This window comes from Trachypithecus francoisi, unplaced genomic scaffold (genome assembly GCF_009764315.1).
Source record: "Trachypithecus francoisi isolate TF-2019V2 unplaced genomic scaffold, Tfra_2.0 Lachesis_group6, whole genome shotgun sequence".
Lineage (NCBI taxonomy): Eukaryota > Metazoa > Chordata > Mammalia > Primates > Cercopithecidae > Trachypithecus > Trachypithecus francoisi.
The window spans coordinates 90,621,667-90,644,492 of NW_022681471.1; the positions used below are offsets into that span (position 1 = coordinate 90,621,667).

The 22,826-nt window shown below is 41.5% G+C and overlaps 1 pseudogene across 1 annotated transcript; it reads right to left on the reverse strand.

Annotated features, from left to right (window-relative positions):
• Positions 1–3,890: 3,890 nt before the first annotated feature.
• On the reverse strand, positions 3,891–22,202 carry LOC117077787 (annotated as a pseudogene). The gene is made up of 5 exons (XR_004434839.1): positions 22,158–22,202; positions 10,474–10,545; positions 8,909–9,053; positions 6,591–6,717; positions 3,891–4,001 (listed from the first exon to the last, which is right to left on the reverse strand). The product of XR_004434839.1 is annotated as a X antigen family member 1-like (transcript).
• Positions 22,203–22,826: the final 624 nt, after the last annotated feature.

Genomic DNA, 22,826 nt, shown 5'->3' on the forward strand with positions numbered 1-22,826 from the left:
TGTAAAGAAACTGCACTTCAAGGTTGTCTGTCTCAGTATTCCGATGGAAAAACATGGAATTTCGCCAGTTCTTGGAGAGACCAGGAAGCCCAGAGTGTCCTACAAGAATGGGGATTCATTGGAAGTGAGGTTCACCTTGATACAAGAAAGACGAATCATATGTGGTCAAAGGCAATTGCCCAGGGCCTCAAGAACAGCGCAAGGGAGAAGAGCTGTGTCTGGTGGGATTGTGGGGGTCCTCTCTCCCACCTGAAAATCTACTGCTGCCTGCTGATCCTCTCAAGATGGCAACTTCTCTGGGTTCCAGCACCTAAAACAGTCAAACTGGGAGGATACAAACTTCTCTATTCTGCACCAGAAATGTCTCAGAGAAAACCCATATTATCTGAATGACCAAGGAGAACTATGAGAAAAATGCAAACTCTGTGTCAGGCCATTCAGTGTTTGGCTGGTGTCCTGGGGAGAACATGCATTCCAAGAAGACTGAAGGGTGTCAAGCCGACAGGAAATGTCTTTCAGACTTGCCTCTTAGACCTAGAGTATGACTGCCCATCCAGGTTCATGGCACATACGTGCCTTTAAAGGTGACTGCAGATATGGAAAGAGGGACTTCTTTCTTTCTTTACTTTCTTTTTTTCTTTCTTTTCTTTTCTTTCTTTCTTTTCTTTCATTCTTTCTTTCCTTCTTTTTTTCTTTCTTTCTTTCTTCATTTCTCTCTCTCTTTTTTTGACAGAGTTCACTCTTTATTTTCCAGATTGGAATGCAATGGCCCAATCTCAGATCACTGCAACCTCCGTCTCCTGGGTTCAAGCGATTCTCCTGCCTCGGCCTCCCCAGTAGCTGAGATTACGTGCATACACCACCACACCTTGCTAATTTTTGTTTTTTTAGCAGAGATGGGGTTCCACCATGTTGGCCAGGCTGGTCTCATACTCCTGACCTCAGGTGATCCACCTACATCACACCAGCAAACAAATCTTCAGCACACACTGCTGACATCATTTGGCCTTGTCACACCTCAGTTATATTCTATTGCTTTGGGGTGGAGAGTTCTGTAGATGTCTATTAGGTCCACTTGGTGCAGAGTTGAGTTCAATTCCTGGATATCCTTGTTAACGTTCTGTCTCGTTGATCTGTCTAATGTTGACAGTGGGGTATTAACCTCTCCCATTATTATTGTATGGGAATCTAAGTCTCTTTGTAAGTCTCTAAGGACATGCTTTATGAATCTGGGTGCTCCTGTATTGGGTACATATATATTTAGGACAGTTAGCTCTTCCTGATGAATTGATCCCTTTACCATTATGTAATGGCCTTCTTTGTCTCTTTTGATCTTTGATGGTTTAAAGTCTGTTTTATCAGAGACTAGGATTGCAACCTCTGCTTTTTTTTGTTTTCCATTTGCTTGGTAGATCTTCCTCCATCCCTTTATTTTGAGCCTATGTGTGTCTCAGCATGTGAGATGGGTCTCCTGAATACAGCAGACTGATGGGTCTTGACTCTTTATCCAATTTGCCACTCTGTGTCTTTTAATTGGACCATTCAGTCCATTTGCATTTAAGGTTAATGTTGTTATGTGTGAACTTGATCCTATCATTATGATATTAGCTGGTTATTTTGCTCGTTAGTTGATGCAGTTTCTTCCTAGCATGGATGGACTTTACATTTTGGCATGTTTTTGCAATGGCTGGTACCTGTTGTTCCTTTCCATGTTAGTGCTTCCTTCAGGAGCTCTTGTAGGGCAGGCCTGGTGGTGACAAAATCTCTAAGCATTTGCTTGTCTGTAAAGGATTTTATTTCTCCTTCACTGATGAAACTTAGTTTGGCTGGATATGAAATTCTGCATGGAAAATTCTTTTATTTATGAATGTTGAATATTGGCCCCCACTCTCTTCTGGCTTGTAGAGTTTCTGCCGAGAGATCTACTGTTAGTCTGATGGGCTTCCCTTTGTGGGTAACCCGACCTTTCTCTCTGGCTGCCCTTAACAGTTTTTCCTTCATTTCAACTTTGGTGAATCTGACAATTATGTGTCTTGGAGTTGCTCTTCTCGAGGAGTATCTTTGTGGTGTTCTCTGTATTTCCTGAATTGAATGTTGGCCTGCCTTACTAGGTTGGGGAAGTTCTCCTGGATGATATCCTGCAGAGTGTTTTCCAACTTGGTTCCGTTTTCCCTGTCACTTTCAGGCACACCAATCAGACGTAGATTTGGTCTTTTCACATAATTCCATATTTCTTAGAGGCTTTGTTCATTTCTTTTTACTCTTTTTTCTCTGCACTTCTTTTCTTGCTTCATTTCATTCATTTGATCTTCATCACTGATACTCTACTTCCAGATGATTGAGTCAGTTACTGAAGCTTGTGCATTTGTCACGTAGTTCTCGTGTCATGGTTTTCATCTCTATCAGTTCTTTTAGGGACTTCTCTACATTGGTTATTCTAGTTAGCCATTTGTCAAATCTTTTTTCAAGGTGTTTAGTTTCTTTGCACTGGTTACATAGTTCCTCCTTTAGCTCTGAGAAGTTTGATCGACTGAAGCCTTCTTCTCTCAACTCGTCAAAGTCATTCTCCATCCAGCTTTGTTCCGCTGCTGGCGATGAGCTGCATTCTTTTGGAGGGTGAAATGTGCTCTGATTTTTTGAATTTCCAGCTTTTCTGCACTGCTTTTTCCCCATCTTTGTGATTTTATCTGCCTTTGGTCTTTGATGTTGGTGACATACTGATGGGGTTTTGGTGTGGTTGTCCTTTCTGTTTGTTAGTTTTCCTTCTAACAGTCAGGACCCTCAGCTGCAGGTCTGTTGGAGTTTGCTTGAGGTCCACTCCAGACCCTGTTTGCCTGGGTATCAGCAGCAGAGGCTGCAGAAGATAGAATATTGCTGAACAGCAAGTGTTGCTGTCTGATTCTTGCTCTGGAAGCTTCATCTCAGGGGTGTACCCAGCCGTGTGAGGTGTCAGGTGTCGGTCTGCACCTAGTGGGTGATGTCTCCCAGTTAGGCTACTCAGGGGTCAAGGACCCACTTGAGCAGGCAGTCTGTCTGTTCTCAGATCTCAACCTCCGTGTTGGGAGATCCACTGCTCTCTTCAAAGCTGTCAGACAGGGACATTTACCTCTGCCGAGGTTTCTGCTGCTTTTTGTTTAGCTATGCCCGGTGCCCAGAGGTGGAGTCTACACAGGCAGGCAGGACTCCTTGAGCTGTGGTGGGCTTCACCCAATTCGAGCTTCCCAGTAACTTTGTTTACCTACTTAAGCCTCAGCAATGGTGGGCGCCCCTCCCGCAGCCTCACTGCCGCCTTGCAGTTAGATCTCAGACTGCTGTGCTAGCAAGGAGGAGGCTCCGTGGGCGTGGGACCATCTGGGTCAGGTGTGGGATATAATCTCCTGGTGTGCCGTTTGCTAAGACCCTTGGTAAAGTGCAGTATTAGGGTGGGAGTTACCCGATTTTCCAGGTGTTGTGTGTCTCAATTTCCTTTGGCTAGGAAAGGAATTCCCTTCCCCCTTGTGCTTCCCAGGTGAGTCAATGCCTCGCCCTGTTTCAGCTCTTGCTGGTCGGGCTGCACCCACAGACCAGCACCAACTGTCCGACACGCCCCAGTGAGATGAACCGGGTACCTCAGTTGAAAATGCAGAAATCACACATCTTCTGTGTCACTCACACTGGGAGCTGGAGGCTGGAGCTGTTCTTATTCGGCCATTTTCGCATTCACTCTTTTATTTTTGTAGAAAGTGTTGCTCTGTTGCCCCATGTGGTCTCAAACTCCTGAGCTCAAGCAATCCTCCTGCCTCAGCATCCCAAAGTGCTGGGATTACAGGCATGGGAAACTGCATCCAGCCACGATTTTCAATATTATCAAATACCTGGGAAGGAAGTGAACAAAAGATAAGGAAGAATTCTTTGGTGAAAGCTGCAAAACTTTATTGAGATAGTTTAAGTCAAATATCTAATATAAAACCAGTTTACATTGATTCGACTTGTCTTCATTTAAGCTTGTGGTTGCCTTTCACCTATAGTAGAAACATAATGAGTGGAAACATTAGTAGCAGAGCTGTGTATAGGTGACATTAAGGATATGGAAAGGACACCAAGTTTTAGTTTTCTACAATGGGCAAAAACCAGAAGCCTAAGAGTCACCTTTTTGCTTACATTCAGGTAGACCTCTGTAGAGACTTGGACAATAGGCATCCAAGCGGATGCATTAAAGATATTTTTCAAACACACCCTGCTTTCTAGTGCTACAAGGAAAGGAAGACAGTCCGAGGTTGAACACATAAATGAAGTGAACCCACTAAAGAGGAGTTTAAAGTAGAAAGCAAACATTGTGCATAGTTTTATTCAAAATACTAGCACCACACAAAAATCCTAAGAAACAAAAAAAGAATTTATGAAAAATATATAATTTTTGGCAAACACTCTTAATGTTCTGGCTTAAATCTGTGGTCTGGATGCCAAATGGGCTCCTGGAAATGGTCTGAATACTATCTTGAAAGAAAATGGTTAATGTCACCTTAGGAACTGCATAAGTGAAGTGAATAGAAAGGCCAGCATTGCATTTGTTTTTACTCTATTGTGTAGAAGGGCGAAAACATTTATTTGGACTCATTTACCCTTCTGTGGTTTGTAAGGTACAGTAACAGTTTGTACCCAGTTTTCTCCTACCATGATGTCAACATCAATCATGCCTCTTTTTACACTTGAAAGTATTCCCATTGGTATAATTAAGTATATGGTCACATTACTCTTAAGCTATCACTATCAGTTTTGTCATCAATATGTGATAGCGTTATGGACCGTGTCACACATGAAAAAATGGAGGGATACGGAAATGGAAAACAAGAGTAGGACAGCTGAAAAACCCAAAATTTGTTTCTAAAAGTAAATGGTTTTGAGGCACAACTAGAAATTTTCAGTCTCTTCCACAGGCTTTGTGATGCTTAGATAATCAGGCATTAGAGAAATAAATAATGTATGCTTTCCTAGCTTATCAACCATTTCATCCACACTCTGATCAAGATTGTATTCGCTTTCAATAAAGCCCTATATTAAATCACTCTGTTTTGTTCATATTCCATGTCATGCTTTTTCCATTTTCTTCATGATTGTGTAAACGACCGAATACTCTATTTATAGCTAATTTTCAAAACAAATCTTTTAAATTTATGACATTTGAACTACTTTTCCTTTTACTAATGATTCGTACCTGTCTTTTATTCACTACCTCTTTCTTTTTCCTTTAAGTTTATTCTGAGCCTCTTTTATTGTTATTTCATAGTATTCTTTTCCTTTATCATGGAATACGCTGTTTATTTTAATAAGACGTACATTTAAAGCTATGATCTCCCTTAGAATACAACTCAGGCTTGTTCAATAGGCTCCTGGAAATCATCTGAGAACTATCATTTAATGTAAATAGTGTAATGGAATGGTTCAGCAGAGTAGAGTAAAAACATTTAGGTAATTTCTCCCTTAAACATGGGGTGTTTCCTTTAACTTCAAGAGATATTGTAATTAATAGTCACCAATTTGGAAAATATGTGTAAAACAGACTTACGTCAACTACTCAGGATTTAGCATACTGCTGTTGTTGAACTTCAAACCCTATATCATCTAATCTCAAGGCAGAAACCTGTAATATGTAACCTATGGTATGGTTAGAGGTGACTCTACTATATGAGTCTTCAACCTAATTAAGCGAAGTAGCTCATGAGACTGACAGGAGAGCAGGGGGCACGCTTAGCAGAAGCATCTTACCCCACCTTGAGCATCACTGACCTACATGCATTCTCCCTACTACACTGGACACAGAACCTGATGATCTCTTGTCATTTTATCATTAGGTCATTCAAGGCTTCACTGCGGGAAGGCTTTAAAATGCAATTATTCTTTAAGAGCCAGAGAATTCAGAATTTGACAAAGTCCAAGAATGCTCATACAGGGCTCCATACAGGAAAACAAACATCAAGCAGAGTGCCCACTCATTTTCTTAGGAACCATGAAATCTCAACTCAGACATTATAATTGGACTGAAGTTGATTGTTATGATCAGCAAATCATGAAAATCAGAGTATCTTGGTCTTCTATCCAACAGAACCAGAGCATGTGGAAATCAGCAAAGAAATGGATTTTAATATATCTGATTTGTATTCACTCTTTTCAGTAAGAGCAAGGATGGGTGTGGAATTTATGATTCATCCAGAGTCTCAAAAATTATGGTAGAGCTGGTACATGGCTCAGCATATTATGGTTGAGCTGCTTCAGGACTCAGCATATTTCACACAAACTAGTTTTACAAATGAATTATGTATTTGTTAAAAGCAGAAATTAGAAAAGAATCTAAAAACTTTTAGCTGTTGGTTATACCGAAAACTAAGAAAATGCTGCTATATTTGATGATTCAATATGGCTTTGACCCAGTTTTTTTCTGTATCTGATAGTGTTTAAGTCTTGCAATCTGGCATTTGGGTCTGAACCACGTTTCAAGAAGTTTGCATTTCAACTGTGTTTTTAAAAAGCAGTAATGTTATCCCTCTATTATCAAAACATAGTATTGTGTAAATGAGAAAGCACATAACTTTGCATCTTGATGGATAACATACCTGTTTCTGGCATTTTACAGTGTTCTACTTTTGGTATAATGTTCGCCTTGACACCAGAACCCAAATCCAGATTTACCCCCAGTATTTGACTGATGCAGCTCTTGCAGATCACCTTCCATGTCATGCACTTCAAAATACAATGATTATCGATTTAAGCATTCTGACATGAAATATAAATAAGAAAATGATAATATTCTTTTCCTTAGTGTTATGAAATAAAGCCTCAGCCAGGAGTGATGGCTCATGCCTGTAATCTCAGCACTTTGGGAGGGTGAGTTCGCTTGAACCCAAGAGCTAGAGAAAGCAGTGAGCCGAGATCGTGCTACAGCAATCCAGGCTGGGTGACAGATGAGAAAAGAAAGAAAAGAAAGAAAGAAAGAGAACGAAGAGAGAGAGAGAGGAGGGAAGAAAAAAGAAAAAGAAAGAAAGAAAGAAAGAGAGATAGAGAAAGAAAGAAAGAAAGAAGAAAAAAAAAGAAAGAAGAAAGAAAGAAAGAAAAGGAAGAAGGAGGGGAAGGAGGGAGGAAGGAAGGAAAAACTGTCAGCGTGGTAATGAAGGTTGGGCAAAGATGTTACACCTTTGTTTTCCTGTTTTATGATTTTATTTTATTTTATTTTATTTCATTGTTTTTTGAGTCAGGGTCTCACTCTATCTTGCAGGCTGGACTTGATTGCCACAGCACAATCAAGGCCCACTGTGAGCCCAACCTCTCAAACTCAACAAAACCTCCTGTCTCAGCCTCCAGATTAGCTGAGCATACAGGTGTACCCCACTGCCAAGGCTAATTTCTGTTTGTTTGTTTGTTTGTTTGTTTTGTTTGAGACAGGATTTCTCAGTATTGTCCAGGCTGGTCTTCAACTCCTGGGATCAAGCGATTTGCCCAACTCAGCCTCCCAAAATTTTGTGATTACAGTCGTAAGCAACTGCTCCTGGCCCAATGTCTTATTTTAAATTATAATCTAAGAATAAATCACACTACACGAAATTTCGGATATTTTACCATTGTGTATTATGAACAGCGAGTATCAACTATCTGTGAAATCTGAAGTTAGCCACATTAATACCACTTAATCATAATTGAAATGTAATTATCTGAAGAATTAAATCAATGTATTGGCGGGCCTCTGACAATCCTACAGTTGTGACACCCATCCCTTGTTGAAGTAACTTGGAAATTGTTTGGATCATTAATTAACTTTATGCTATGCTTAGGTCCAAAACCCTATATGTAACTTTACATAAAGGAATCCCATTTAGAATAATGTACCATATAACAAGGAAAATCATTGTCTTGCATTGAGTACAGAAAGTTGAGTGCAAAGAAATTAATGGGCATTGTTGACAGTCATATCTGGAAACACCTTAACAGTAAATTGCTAAAATAATCAATGGCCCAAATTCTGTCAATGTTTCGCTTGAAAACGTTATCTGTTAAGGATATGCTTTCTGCTTCAGGATAATCTTATCTTACTTTGAGTTTTCTAATTACGAAAGTATTTAAACAACTAGTAAAACCCCCTTAAAATCATACTAATATAGCTCCCTGTATGCCAGTGTCCTGAATTATCCAACTTTTATCCAACATACTGTCAAAAAGGCCGATCAAAGGAAAGAGTGGTTATCATTCATTGAGCTCTTTTCTGGAGTTACTATCCTGCTTCACTGAACTGTTTTGTCCTGAGCCAATACTGAAGTACCTTACAGTACAGACACAATCGAGTGTTATGCATCTTAGGCAAACTGTTCACTTTTTATTATTACAACACAGATTGTAGGAAGAACACAAACCTTTGAACAAAATATGAATTCCTTCTCCATGAGTCAAGTGTTCTTTGTAAGACTCGATGTCTGAGCCTCGGTTTTCTCATTTATACACGGGGCTAACATCCCTTTGCAAATGGGCCTTATTCACAGTGTTATAAGGTAGGGTGACTTGGTACTCTACATGTTATTAACGGTGCTTACAACACTGTGGACACCATGGCCGAGAAGATCATACAGCAACATTCTAAGAAGATCAAATTAAACTAGTGAAATAATGTACATTTTTATACACCAAATTAAACGGCTTCAAGTGATTTAGTAAGGACTGTATTTTCAAGCTACAAAATCCATCTCGAAGAATAAGACAAGATTCCTTATATCCAGGGACAGCATGAAGCTGCAAACTATACTCTCCCTTTTCCAGTCAACTTTGAGCAAATGTTGATATCTATTCTAACGTTTTCTTTCCTCCTGCTACTCCTCATGGCATAAGCCATGAGCACACATAGACGTTCTCCCACCCCATAGACATTCTTTCTTTCCTTTCCCAGCACCTGGGATCTCAGCTGTATCCTGATCTTCTTCTGTCTCCTGAATAGGTATAGGATCCCAACTTTCAGCTGGTGGTTCCTCCTCTTGTTGGGGCTCTCCATTACTGGGCTCCTGGGACTGGCTGTGTGTGTGTGTGTGTCCGTGTGTGTATGTGCAGATAAAAAGTTTTGCTATTAATACATATCAATAATATAAATATACAGAATACATGGACATTTCTTATCACAAGTACGTCTAGAGACATTTCTCCAACAATACCCTGTATACCTATACTTCATAACCTTATTCTTTCTTCAGAGATGTTAGTCAAAGACTGATATCCTCAGAGCTTTGGTGCCGTTTTAATCTATGTTAGGATGAATGTGTGTAATCTGTTCTGAATAAGCATGAGGAGGAAATTATGGACAAAATCTGGGAATACACGATCATCCATCTACACAAAACCCAATATAATCCTCTGGACTAACCTTCCCTTCATGGGATGCCATGATCATATTTTATCAGCATGGGAGACCCTTATGAGTGTATCTATACTGGTCCGACAATACTATCAGGAAAATAACTTTCTGCTAAGAGAAAACATTGAATGTTAAGACATTCACAAGCAGACAAGCAGAGTCTCAATGAGCTCAGGAGGTTGTGAACTTCTTCTTGATATAGGCCTATACATTGATCTTCCTCATCAACACATATTTCACTCTACAAGAAGAATACTGTGATTGGGAAAATGCACTTGACAGGACAACTAGATTTGACCACTTTCATGGTCAAATGTTAATTTGGCCTTTTTTTTTTTTTAATTTAGAAATACTATGAAAGTCCCGGGACAATTATAAGTGTGTGTGACTTTTGAATTGAATGCTTGTAAAGCCCCTTAAGTAGGTCAAGCTAGTTGTGCAATGTCTTAAGGCTCCTGGCAAAAGACACAGGGTATTTCCCATGAGGTTGGTTTCACAACTGGACACTCCATCAGGGAGACAATAGGAAAATACAGACGAAAATTTAAAACTCCAATAAGCACGGATTTGTCACACCCTCATTTGCTAGCCCATTTCCCCCATAAAATCACGTTTTAGTAACTCAGAGCACCACCCATTCAAATCTCCACAGTGAAGTTGAGAAGTTGCCACACAGTGCTGGGCGCTCCTCACAGGACACCTATGCCAGGCACTTTACAGACCTCGGGGCTGCTGTAACCAGCCCGCAGCGTTCCCCACCTCCAGGCCACTTCCATACTGCTCAGGCCGGTCCCCTCTGGGGAGTCCAGAATCTGTCTTCTTTCAGGGTTCCAGGTGCTTCTGGGACTCGGGTACCCCCCAACGTCACCCCAGCATCGTCCCAGCTTCACCTGAGCCCTTCCACTCCTCTGCCTTCCTTTCCTCCCTAGTTGTGGCCCCAAGAAGACAATAAGGTCCATGGCCGTGGTGCTACATGAGAAGGACGATGACTTCGATGCCCTTCTCCCTCTGAGTCACTGACCACACTGTCTGACCCTCTGGAAGACCACTGGCTCCTCCTCACTCTCACTCATACTTCATCTCCCAGTTGGATCAGCCTGTGAACCTATCCACTGCGTCTCAGTAGGGGAGAAAAAAATCCAGACTTCAGGGAGCCGAGTTGCAAGCTCACAGCTGCGCACCTTTCACCATGTGAGCTAATGGGCTGTATTTAGATCTCAAGCCATAGTCAGCTAGCCCCTGGATTATCTTTTACTTCAAATATTTGAATGCTGTATTTTTGTACCAGTAGTCAAAATAGTAACAAAGCAGAGGACTACAATTAGGTAAGATTTAGAAAGCCTCAGGATAAAGTCACTTTAGCCCTGAAAATGAGAAAAAGCCTAATAATCTATACTTTATCTTTTGTTTTGTACTTAGACCTGAGGTAACAAGACAGCCATGGGAACTGATACAGAAGGGAGACTAGTCCCTCTGAGGAGAGATGAGACACGGAAACTGCATCACCTCGGACAGAACATGTGTGGAAGACATGACAGTCATAAGAGGGGGTAAGAAGGAAACCACTGAAAATGTAACAAATGCATAAAGTTCAAACACAGGGAATTGAGACAGTTGGAATCTCAGGAAGTCTCAGACACAAGTAGCATTCACGTTCAAAGACAGAAGGAGATCCTCTCTCGAAAAACAGTCAGAGTCTCTACAACTGGATAAAAAGCAAGAACAAAAATAACAGATGCTGGTGAGTTTGTGTAGAAAAGGCAATGCTTGCACCTGGTTGGTTGGAATATAAATTTTTTCAACCATTGTGGAAAGGAGCGTGGCAATTCCTCACAGACCTAAGAAGAGAAATATCATTTGACCCAGCAATTCCATTGCTGGGACTAAACTCAAAGATACACAAATCTTTCTATTATAAGACACATGCACATGTATGGTCATTGCAGCTCTAGTCAGAATACCAAAGACCTGGAATCAACCTAAATGCCCATCAATAGTGAGAGGTGAAGCCAGCTGGACTTCCTGGGTCGAGTGGGTACTTGGAGAACTTTTCTGTCTAGCTAGAGGATTGTAAATGCACCAATCAGTGCTATCTGTCTAGCTGAAGGATTGGAAATGCACTAATCAGCACTCTGTAAAAATGCACCAATCAGCAGTCTGTGTCTAGCTAAAGGATTGTAAATGCACAAATCAGCACTCTGTAAAATGATCCAATCAGCACTTTGTAAAATGGACCAATCAGCAGGACATGGGCAGGGCCAAATAAGGAATAAAGGCTGGCCAGCAGAACCAACTGCGGCAACCTGCTCAGGTCCCCTTCCACGCTGTGGAAGCTTTGTTCTTTTGCTCTTCACAATAAATCTTGCTGCTGCTCACTCTTTAGGTCTGCACCACCTTTAAGAGCTGTAACATGCACCACAAAGGTCCGTGGCTTCATTCTTGAAGTCAGCAAGACCACGAACCCACCAGAAGGAAGAAACTCTAGACACATCTGAAGGAAGAAACCCCAGACACACTATCTTTAAGAGCTGTAACACTCACTGCGAAGGTCCACGGCTTCATTCTTGAAGTCAGCAAGACCAAGAACCCACCAGAAGGAACCAACTCTGGACACATTTTGGCAACCCAGATGGGACACATTTTGGTGACCATGAAGGGACTATCACTAAGCAGTGAGTACCATCGACCCCTTTCACTTTCTATTCTGTCCTATTTTTCCTTAGAATTCAGGGGCTAAATACTGGGCACCTGTCAGCCAGTTAAAAGCAACTAGTGTGGCCACCAGACTAAAGACACAGGTGTCAGGCTTTCTGGGAAAGGGCTCTCTAACAACTCCTGACTCTTCAGAGTTGGGAGCACTGGTATGCCTGGAACCAGCTTCTGCTTTTCCTGTACTTCCAGGCTGAGCCAAGGTCAACAGAGAGGAAAACCATTCAGCTCCAGGTTCCCAACGAAAAGTTGGTTGACCCTGCGGCCGTGAGTGGAATTCTTAAAGTTACATCGCCCAAGTGAGACTCACCCATCTATCCTATTTATCTTGACCCTTGCCTCCTGGGTCCTAACGCCTGACAGACAGACTTCCTCTTGCCTCTCTTCTCTGAGGCTAGTCCCGCTTCTAAAAACCACTCCCTGTCTCTGGTGTTTTTCTGGTTTCTCCTATAAGAATGATTTCTAGTATAAACTTTGAAACTCTATTCCCTTCTTTAGGCACCCGGGCTCACTAATTAGAAAGACATAATTTTTGCCCAAAGCCCCGTCGGTGATGGGGGGACTATCTTATCTGGAATTTTAGGATCCCTCCTCAGACTAGCAGGCTAAAAAAAGCTATTGCTGAAGCTAGGATATGGGAGCCTCAGAAATTGTATCCTTCCTATTCATATAAGTGAGGACAAAAAGCATCACTCTTCTAACCCTGGAGATTCCCTCCCTCAAGGTATGGCCCTCCACTTCATTTTTGGGGCATAACATCTTTATAGGACAGTGGTAAGGTCCCAACACTAACAGGAGAACACTTAGGACTCTAACAGGTTTTCGAGAATGCATCAGTAAGGGCCACTAAATCCGACCTTCCTCAGTCCTCCTTGTGGTCTAGAAGGAAAACTAGTGTTTCTGCTGCTGTATCCGTGAGCACAACTATTCCAATCAGCAGGGTCCGGGGACCATTGTGGGTTCTTGGGCGAGAGGTGTTTCTGCTGCTGTGTCAGTGAGTGCAACTATTCCAATCAGCAGGGTCCAGGAACTGTTGCAGGTTCTTGGGCAAGAGGTGTTTCTGCTGCTGCATTGGTGAGCACAACTATTCCCGTCAGCAGGGTTCAGGGACCATTGTGGGTTTTTGGGCAGGGGGAGAAACAAACAAACCAAAACTGCAGGCAGTTTTGTCTTTCAGATGGGAAACACTCAGGCATCAACAGGCTCACCCTTGAAATGCATCCTAAGCCATTGGGACCAATTTGACCCACAAACCCTGAAAAAGAGGTAGCTCATTTTATTCTGCACTATGACTTGGCCCCAATATTCTCTCTCTTTTGGCCACCTGAGGGAAGTATAAATTACAATACTATCCTGCAGCTAGACCTTTTCTGTAAGAGGGAAGGCAAATGGAGTGAAATACCTTATGTCCATGCGTTCTTTTCATTGAAGGAGAATACACAACTATGCAAAGCTTGCAATTTACATCCCATAGGAGGACCTCTCAGCTTACCCCTATATCCTAGTCTCCCTATAGCTCCCATTCCTATAATGATAAGCCTCCTCTAATCTCCCCTGCCCAGAAGGAAGCAAGCAAAGAAATCTCCAAAGGACCACAAAACCCCCCGGCTATTGGTTATGTCCCCTTCAAGCTGAAGGAGGAGGGGAATTTGGCCCAACCCGGGTACATGTCCCCTTCTCCCTCTCTGATTTAAAACAGATCAAGGTAGACCTGGGGAAGCTTTCAGATGATCCTGATAGGTATACAGATGTACTACAAGGTCTAGGACAAAACTTCGATCTCACTTGGAGAGATGTCATGCTTTTGTTAGATCAAACCCTGGCCTTTAATGAAAAGAATGCAGCTTTAGCTGCAGCCTGAGAGTTTGGAGATACCTGGTATCTTAGTCAAGTAAATGATAGAATGACAGTTGAAGAAAGGGATAAATTCCCTACCAGTCAGCAAGCCATGCCCAGTATGGATCCCCACTGGGACCTCGACTCAGATCATGGGGACTGGAGTCACAAACATCTGTTTGCCTGTGTTCTAGAAGGACTAAGGAGAATTAGGAAAAAGCCCATGATTTATTCAATGATGTCCACCATAACTCAGGGAAAAGAAGAAAATCCTTCTGCCTTCCTCAAGTGGCTACGGGAGGCCTTAAGAAAATATACTCCCCTGTCACCCAACTCCCTCGAGAGTCCATTGATCCTAAAAGATAAGTTTATTACCCAGTCAGCCACAGATATCAGGAGAAAGCTCTAAAAGCAAGCCCTGGGCCCTGAACAAAACCTGGAGGCATTATTAAACCTGGCAACCTCGGTGTTCTATAATAGGGACCAAGAGGAACAGGCCAAAAAGGAAAAGTGAGATCAGAGAAAGGCCGCAGCCTTAGTCATGGCCCTCAGACAAACAAACCTTGGTGGTTCAGAGAGGACAGAAAATGGAGCAGGCCAATCACCCGATAAGACTTGTTATCAGTGTGGTGTGCAAGGACACTTTAAAAAAGATTGTCCAGCAAGAAACAAGCTGCCCCCTCCCCCAAGTCCACTATGCTGAGGAAATCGCTGGAAAGCGCAAAAGTTCTCTGGGCCAGAAGCCCCCAACCAGATGATCCAACAACAGGACTGAGGGTGCCCAGGGCAAGTGCCAGCTCATGTCATCACCCTCACTGAGCCCCTGGTACATATAACCATTGAAGGCCAGGAAATTGACTTCCTCCTGGACACTGGCACGGCTTTCTCAGTGTTAATCTCCTGTCCTGGACAGCTGTCCTCAAGGTCCGTTACCATCCGAGGAATCCTGGGATGGCCTGTAACCAGGTATTTCTCCCACCTCAGTTGTAATTGGGAGACTTTGCTACAGATGGTAAGTATGCTTATCTAATCCGACATGCCCAGGCTGCAATATGGAAAGAAAGGAGTTCCTAACCTCTGGGGGAACCCCCAATTAAATATCACAAGGAAATCATGGAGTTATTGCATGCAGGGCAAAAACCCAAGAAGGTGGGCAGTCTTACACTGCCGAAGTCATCAAAAGGGGAAGGAGAGGAGAGAACAGCAGCATAAGCGGCTGGCAGAGGCAGGGAAAGACCAGCAGAAAGGAAAGGGAGAAAGAGACAGAAAGTCAGAGAGAGAGAGAGAGAAAGAGGGAGAGGAAGAGACAGAGACAAAGAGGGAGTCAGAGAGAGACAGACAAAGAAGAACTCAAAGAGAAAGAAAGAGATGGAAGTAGTAAAGAAAAAACAGTGTACCCTATTCCTTTAAAAGCCAGGGTAAATTTAAAACCTATAATTGATAATTGAAGGTCTTCTCTGTAACCCTATAATACTCCAATACCACCTTGTTGTCAGTGTAAACAAGGGCGTAGCCCAAAAGCACTGAGGCCACTGACAACCCATAGCTTTCCTATCAAAAATTCTTAACCCAGCAGGTTTCCTAACAGGGGATCTTAATTAATTACCATACAAAGGTCAGACCAGATCTAAGAGGAACTCCCTTCAGGACAGGACCATAGATGGTTGCTCCTGGGTGATTAAGGGAAAAAGCCACAGTGGGTATTCAGTAAATGATAAGGAAACTCTTATTGAAGCAGAGTTAGGAAAATTGCCTAATAATTGGTCTGCTCAAACGTGCCAGCTGTTTGCACTCAGCCAAACCTTAAAGTACTTACAGAATCAGGAAGGAGCCATCTATACCAATTCTAGGTTAATATGAACCGAATGAGGTCTTGTTATTAGCAAACAATAATTGAAATCCCAAACTTACAAGGTTTTCAACAAAACTAAAGTTTGCTAAAAGTTAACAGTGTAACATGTATTATCCTACTACCACACACTCTCAAAGGATTTCTCAGAGAGTTTGCAAGAAATAATTAAATCTATCCTTACTCTACAATCCCAAATAGACTCTTTGGCAGCAGTGACTCTCCAAAACCGCCGGGACCTAGACCTCCTTACTACTGAGAAAGGAGGACTCTGCACCTTCTTAGGGGAAGAGTGTTGTTTTTACACTAACCAGTCAGGGATAGTAAGAGATGTCCTTGGTGTTTACAGGAAAAGGCTTCTGAAATCAGACAATGCCTTTCAAACTCTTATACCAACCTCTGGAGTTGGGCAATATGGCTTCTCCCATTTCTAGGTCCCGTGACAGCCATCTTGCTATTACTCACCTTCAGGCCCTGTGTTTTTAACCTCCTCGTCAAATTTGTTTCCTCTAGGATCGAGGCCATCAAGCTACAGATGGTCTTACAAATGGAACCCCAAATGAGCTCAACTAGCAGCTTCTACCAAGGACCCCTGGACTGACCTCCTGGCCCTTTGACTGGCCTAAAGAGTTCCCCTCTGGAGGACACTGCAACTGCAGGGCCCCTTCTTCATCCCTGTCCAGCAGGAAGTAGCTAGAGTGGTCATTGCCAAATTCCCAACAGCAGTTGGGGTGTCCTGTTTAGAGGGGGATGGAGAGGTGAGGCCAGCTGGACCTCCTGGGTCGAGTGGGGACTTGGAGAACTTTTCTGTCTAGCTAGAGGATTGTAAATGCACCAATCAGCACTCTCTGTCTAGCTAAAGGATTGGAAATGGACCAATCAGCACTCTGTAAAAATGCACCAATCAGTACTCTGTGTCCAGCTAAAGGATTGTAAATGCACAAATCAGCACTCTGTAAAAACGCACCAATCAGCACTCTGTATCCAGCTAAAGGACTGTAAATGCACCAATCAGCACTCTGTAAAATGGACCAATCAGCACTCTGTAAAATGAACCAATCAGCACTTTGTAAAATGGACCAATCAGCAGGACGTGGGCAGGGCCAAATAAGGGAATAAAAGCTGGCCAGCAGAGCCAGCTGTGGCAACCTGCTGGGGTCCCCTTCCACACTGTAGAAGCTTTGTTCTTTTGCTCTTCACAATAAATCTTGCTGCTGCTCACTCTTTGGGTCCACACCACCTTTAAGAGCTGTAACACTTGCTGTGAAGGTCCGTGGCTTCATTCTTGAAGTCAGCAAGACCACGAAACCACCAGAAGGAAGAAACTCCAGACACATCTGAAGGAAAAACTCCAGACACACCATCTTAAGAGCTGTAACACTCACTGCAAAGGTCCGCGGCTTCATTCTTGAAGTCAGCGAGACCAAGAACCCACCAGAAGGAACCAACTCCAGACACAATAGTAGACTGGATTTTTTTAAATGTTGTACATATACACTGTGGAATACTGTGTAACCATTAAAAAGAGTGAAATCATGTCCTTTGCAGGAATATGGGTGGAGGTGAAGGCCATAATTCTTAGCAAACCAATGCAGGAACACAAAACCCAAACCATATGAACTCACTTACAAATAGGAGCTAATTGATGAGAACACATGGACACCTACAGAGGGCCAACACACCAGGAGCTATCAGAGGGTGGAGGCTGAGAGGAGGGAGTGGGTCAGGAAAAATAACTAATGGGTACTGGCCTTAATTCCTGGGTAATGAAATAGTCTGTACAACAAACCCCGTGACATGAGTTTACCTATATTACAAACCTGCACATGCACCCCTGAACCCAAAATGAAAGTTAAAAGAAAACTCGCAAAAAAATTGTGAAATAATCTGATCTTTCTACGTAAAAAATATCAGTTCATTTCTTTTTATAAAAAGAAGGAAAGAAGGAGGGGAGTGAGGATGGAGGGAGCGAGGAGGGAGGGAGGGAAGGAAGGAAGGAAGAAAAGGAAGGAAGGAGGGAAGGAAGGAAGGAAGAAAGAAAAAGAGAGAGAAAAAGAAAGAGAGAAAAAGAAAAGAAAAAGAAAGAGAGAGAGAAAGAAAGAAAGAAAGAAAGAAAGAAAGAAAGAAAGAAAGAAAGAAAGAAAAGAAAGAAAGCAAGCTGAACAAATGTTTCTATCTCTAGCCAAACAGCTCTTGATGGGAAGGAACGTTTAGCAACTTGAGTAAGAAGTAACATAAATCAGAGGATTTTAATCATCTCCATTTACAACCTTTCAAAAGTTATTCTGGCTGTTGGTTCTGAGTGATTCAAACCTGCCTTAGGCTCCATTGAATCCATGTATTCACCAGAAGGTCAACTCTTCCCTGGATTAACAGCTCAGCTGAGGACCAACACAGACTGGTTAGTTTAGGAAGAAAAAGAAAAGAAAAATGCAGGAGACCAACATTTCCTCCACCATGATATTGTTCTTTTTACTTTCCTTCCTCAATCTACAGAAGGATATTTGAATCCCCAAATTTCGAAGCTAAGAGAACTCTGAGAGATCATCCTATATAGTTGTTTTTCAAATAATTTGTAGCAAGAGAACACTTTTGTGAAATGAAATTTTATCCAAAATTTACTGTAGAAAATAGGGGGATAAAATAATATTTTTCATATAAATGTACCACTTTAGTGTCAAGATATCTTTCTATGAAGGCTGTCAAAAAGTTTGATTGAGGTTCTTTTGAAGAACCTAGCAAATTTTTCTGTGGATTTCTGCATAACCCTTTAGTTCTGCATTAACTTCTGCATCTAATTTTTTGATGTCTTTATTGTTGTTGCACAGTTGAAAGAAGATCTTGATTTTCACAATATATTTAACAGTAATCTGTATCTTGATAAAAAAGAACCACACTTTAAAAAGAAATCAGTTACAAGTAAAGGATGGGAGAAGATATTTCCTGTTATGAATCGCATAAACTCAAAGTGTCAAATTAATACTTCACAAAGCACATTTTATAGTGGAGATTATTACAAGGGACAAAGTGGGGCATTACATAATAATCACACAGAGGTGCATTGATTCAGAAGACAGAAACACCATGAATATGTAGGCACCTTCAAAATACTTGAGGGAAAACTGATACATCACAAAGAAGAAATGAACACATATGCATTAAGTAGAAGACTTCAACATTACTCCTAGCATTTGGTACAAAAAGTGTAGAAAAAATCAGGATATATAAATGCAGAAGGCTTGAACAACAACATCAAACAACAGGGCCTAATTGATATTCATAGAGCAAGAGCAGAATGCACATTCTTCTCAAGTGCTCGTGGAATGTTCACCAAGATAGACCATATTGTGGGCCAAAAAACAAATCTCAACAAATTCAAAAGGAATGAAATGTTATAAAACATGTTCTATGTCCAAAAGGAATTGAAATGGAAATTAGTTTTAGAAAGATGTCTGCAATTCACAAAATATTGGAAATTAAACTTCACATTGAGTAACTTAGAGATCAAAGAAGAAATTGCAGGAAAATATTTAAAATGAAAACACAACTTATCAAACTTTGCAAGACAAAACTAAAGCACACAGGGAAATTTACACCCTTCAGTACTTATGTCAGAAAGGAAGAAAAGTCTCAAATCAATTATCTAAGTTTCCACATTAAGAAACTAGAAAAATAAAATCAAATTATACCCAAAGCAAGAAGGAAAAATTTTAGGCCGGGCGTGGTGGCTCACGCCTGTAATCCCAGAACCCTGGGAGGCTGAGACGAACAGATCACCTGAGGTCAGAAATCATTTCTTTGAGAAGACAAGTCAAATTAATAAACTCTTATCCAGACTGACGAGAGAGGCAGACACAGAGAATACAAATTATCAATATCAATAAACCCAAAGGTTCATTAAGTCAATACAGTTCCTTCAAATATTAAATGTACAGCAGGGAATATTACATGAACTGTTATCCAAAAACTTATATTGAGTGAAAAAATTATTTGAAGGGCACTAGCTAGCAAAACTCATTCTAAAAGATACATATGCAAACAATCTACAGATTGAAAGCAATCCCTTAAAAAAATGACAGGACGTTTCTCATGGAAATAGAAAAACCAATCATAAAATTCATATGGAACCACAAATGACCCAGAATGACCAAGCTATTCTCAACAAAAAGAAAAAATCAGGAGGAATCACACTACTTGACTTCAAATCATTCGACAGAGAGATAGTAACCAAAACAGCATTATACTGGGATTAAAACAGACATATAGAACCACTGAACAGAATAGAGAAACCAGAAACAAACCCACACACTTACAGTGAACTCATTTTCCACAAAGGTGTCCAGAACAAACACAGGGGAAAGACAGTTTCATCAATAAATGGTATTGGGAAACCTGGATATCCATATGCAGAAGAATGAATCTAGACCCCTATGTCTCACCGTATACAAAAATCAAATCAGAATGGATTAAAGAAATCTAAGCTTTCTTTTTATATATATATTTTTTTTTATTATACTTTAAGTTCTAGGGTACATGTGCATAACGTGCAGGTTTGTTACATATGTATACTTGTGCCATGTTGGTGTGCTGCACCCATCAACTCGTCAGCACCCATCAATTCATCATTTATATCATGTATAACTCCCCAGTGCAATCCCTCCCTCCACCCCCCTCCCCATGATAGGCCCCAGTGTGTGATGTTCCCCTTCCCGAGTCCAAGTGATCTCATTGTTCAGTTCCACCTATGAGTGAGAACATGCGGTGTGTGGTTTTCTGTTCTTGTGATAGTTTGCTAAGAATGATGGTTTCCAGCTGCATCCATGTCCCTACAAAGGACGCAAACTCATCCTTTTTTTTTTTTTTTTTTGGCTGCATAGTATTCCATGGTGTATATGTGCCACATTTTCTTAATCCAGTCTGTCACAGATGGACATTTGGGTTGATTCCAAGTCTTTGCTATTGTGAATAGTGCCGCAATAAACATACGTGTGCATGTGTCTTTGTAGTAGAATAATTATAATCCTTTGGGTATATACCCAGTAGTGGGATGGCTGGGTCATATGGTACATCTAGTTCTAGATCCTTAAGGAATTGCCATACTATTTTCCATAATGGTTGAACTAGTTTACAATCCCACCAACAGTGTAAAAGTGTTCCTATTTCTCCACATCCTCTCCAACACCTGTTGTTTCCTGACTTCTTAATGATTGCCATTCTAACTGGTGTGAGATGGTATCTCATTGTGGTTTTGATTTGCATTTCTCTGATGGCGAGTGATGATGAGCATTTTTTCATGTGTCTGTTGGCTATGAAACTACTACAATAAAATATTGAGGAAAATCTACAAGACACTATTGTAGATTTTCCTGGGCAAAAATTTCTTGAGCAATGCCCCACAAGCACAGGAATCCAAAGCAAACACGGGCAAATGAGATCACATCAAGTTAAAAAGCTTCTGCACAGCAGAGGATACAATCAACAAATTGAAGAGAAAACACACAGACTGGACAAAATATTTGCAAAATACCTATCTTACAAGGGATTAATAACCAGAATATACAAGAAGCATGAACAATTCCATAGGAAAAAAATCTATTATCTGATCAAGAAATGGCCAAAAGATTTAAGTGGATATTTGTCAAAGGAAGACATACAAATGGAAAACAGGCATATGAAAAGGTGCTCAGCATCGCTGATCTTCAGAGAAATGCAAATCAGAACTACAATAAGGTATCATCTCACCCCAGTTAAAATGGCTTTTAACCAAAAGTCAGGCAATACCAAATGCCAGTGAGGATGTGGAGAAAAGGGAACCCTCATATACTGCTGGTGGGAATGTAACGTACAACCACTGTGGAGAAGTTTGGAGGTTTCTCAAAAAACTAAATAAAGCCACCATATGATCAAGCAACCCTATTGCTGGGTATATACCCCAAAGAAAGGAAATCAGTATATCAAAGAGATATCTGCACTCCCATGTCTGTTGCAGCACTGTTCACAATGCTAAGATTTGGAAGCAACCTAAGTACCCAGCAAGAGAGGAATGAAGAAAATGTGGTACATGCACACAATGGAGTACTCTTCAGCCATAAAAAAAAATGAGAGTCACTCATCTGCAAAACCGTGAATGGAACTGGAGATCATTAAGTGAAATAATCCAAAAACAGAAAGATAAACATCAAATGTTCTCATTTATTTGTGGGATGTAAAAATCAAAGCAATTCAACTCATGGACACAGAGAGTAGAAGGATGGTTACCAGAGGCTGGGAAGGGTAGTGGGGAGCTTGGGGGAGGTGTGGATGGTTAAAGGTACCAAAAACATAGTTAGAAAAAATGAATAAGGCATACTATTTGATAGAACAACCGGGTGACAATAGTCAATAAGAATTTAACTGTACAGAAGAATGATGCTGGCTACTGATCATGTGACACTTCCTGGCCATGCGAAGTGAGTCCGGAGAGGGCCATGAAAGGCAGGTTTGGGCTCCTCACTGAGGAGAGTGTGACGTTGCGAAGTACACCTTGCCTTTACCCAAACCTGCTCAGCTTGGTTTCCTCTCCACCCGCACCCAAGGTCTTTCCAGAGTATCACGCCTCCTCCAGCCTAAAGATCCACCTGCTTTCCTAAGCTGCTATGGAACTGGCCTGAGGGCCCAGACACTGTCGATTGTGCTCCTGCCCTCTGCTCTCTTCAGCCAGAGCCCAGATTCAGCCACTTTCAGGAGAAATCCGCTCCCTGGGCCCGCGCACAACTTCCAAGCTTTACAGGGATTGACATGGGCTCTGGTTTCCTGGAAAGGTCATCCTCACCATTACCTTTATCAAAGATGTGATCGTTGAGGCAGGAGGGAAGGTAATTATTGGTTTACCTAGAAGATGCTATCAGCAGAGGAGAAAACCCCAGTTCCCAGGTGTGTATCTATCTGGTGGGCCATTTTCACCAACCCATGTAAGTGGAGAGGCCTCCAAAGAGCTACATAAAGATGATTGATGTTTTATGCATTTTACACTTGAAATCATTGGCCTCATCTCAACTGAGAGCTAACTGCCCAGTGTCTCAAAGACAC